The sequence below is a fragment of the Sapajus apella genome, unplaced genomic scaffold (assembly GCF_009761245.1).
Source record: "Sapajus apella isolate SASKATOON/1434 unplaced genomic scaffold, GSC_monkey_1.0 scaffold1, whole genome shotgun sequence".
Classification (NCBI taxonomy): Eukaryota; Metazoa; Chordata; class Mammalia; order Primates; family Cebidae; genus Sapajus; species Sapajus apella.
In genome coordinates, this window is record NW_022436941.1 from 18,805,964 (window position 1) to 18,807,687 (window position 1,724).

Below are 1,724 nucleotides of genomic sequence, written 5' to 3' on the forward strand. Positions count from 1 at the left end.
TGTTGCATGATTCAATACTGTAACTATTTAGCCATCAGTCACGGTTTGGATTAAAATTAAATACAACTAGAAATTCAATTCCTTAGTTATACTAGAAATCAGAAACCAAAAAACAGATTTAAAAAAAAAAAAAAAACACAGTAATGAGTAGGAGGGAGTAATCTTCTCTATCAAAGAATGTTGCTTAATTACCCCTGACTTTTGTATTAAGATTATGTGTCAAATATCTTTGATATAAACTTCCCTCACATTCATTTATTTTCAACTATTTCTTTAAAAATTAAAATCTGCCTCTATCTGTATTTTTTCTTTTCCTCTAAACTAAGACAAAGCACTTTGGAATGGTGCAAGTACTATGAGCATCTATTCATTCAGCTATCCCTCCATCTACCCAGGTATCATCTGTGTTTCTAGAAATTTCTTTAGCTTCATAAATGTGTAAAAAAGTAAGAAATAATGGTAATGAACTATATTCATGATCTAAATATTTTGGATTGAAATAAGTACCCTGTTATAACATAGGACGTGTGTCTCTGTAAGCATTATCAAATGATCTATGAAGTTAAATGTATAAATAATATATATTAAATATAAATGCATATAAATATATAAAATATATACATTTCTTCTCAATAAAAGATCTTTATTATGTACATTTATTAAATGCTATATTCAAATATACTCATGAAAGAAGACAATATTAGAAAATTATTTGATTTTTTTAAAATGATATTATTAAGAGACAGATTCTAGATCCTTTCAATAGATCCAAAAATGAAGAATTATCAGTTGTAATGTAAACTCAAAACTTAAATTTCGACTTTCAGTCAAGCTTGATGTTTGGTTGATGGGAAGAACCACATGGGTTCAATATGCCTATCTGGAAATGGTATTTCCGTTCAGGGCCCATGTACCCTGGACGCTGGCCACTGCATGATGCTTGTTTGTAATGGTTGAAAGGTGTTCAGATTTTGTAAATACAAATGTCATAAAAACTTTAAAAAGAAAAACAATCCTTGCAAGCGCAGGTGGACCAAAGCCTTCTAGAAAGTAGCTGGTAAGGAGTTTACGGTGAATAATTCATTTGATTTTGAAAAAACATAGACATGAATCTACGAAATACCAGCAAGAGCTATGGAAAAAAAAAAACAAAAAAACTATTGATGCAATGAAGAGAGTTGAAGAGATCAAACAGAAACGTCAAGCTAAATTTGTAATGAACTGATTGAAGAAAAATAAAGAGCCACAGAAAGTTCAGGAGATCAAAAAAGTCAAGCAAAACATCCATCTTATCCTAGCCCTGCTTGCAGGCAAAGGAAAGCATCTGTAAGAGAAAATGGTACAGCAATTACAATAGGATATGGACCTGGAAGATGTTTCTTAAAAATCTCACTAAGGATATGAACAGACACTTTTCAAACAAAGACATATATAAGGCCAACAAACATATGAAAAAATGCTCATCATCACCGGTCATTAGAGAAATGCAAATCAAAACCAAACTGAGGTACCATCTCATGCCAGTTAGAATGGCAATCATTAAAAAATCTGGAGACAACAGATGCTGGAGAGGATGTGGAGAAATAGAAATACTTTTACACTGTTGGTAGGAGTGCAAATTAGTTCAACCATTGTGGAAGACAGTGTGGTGCTTCCTCAAGGACCTCCAAATAGAAATTCTGTTTGACCCAGCAATTCCATTACTGAGTATGTATCCAAAGGAT

At 31.9% G+C, this 1,724-nt stretch overlaps 1 pseudogene; it reads left to right on the forward strand.

Moving 5' to 3' along the window:
* The first annotated feature begins 872 nt into the window (after positions 1-872).
* Positions 873-1,384, forward strand: LOC116560155 (annotated as a pseudogene).
* The last annotated feature ends 340 nt before the right edge of the window (positions 1,385-1,724 follow it).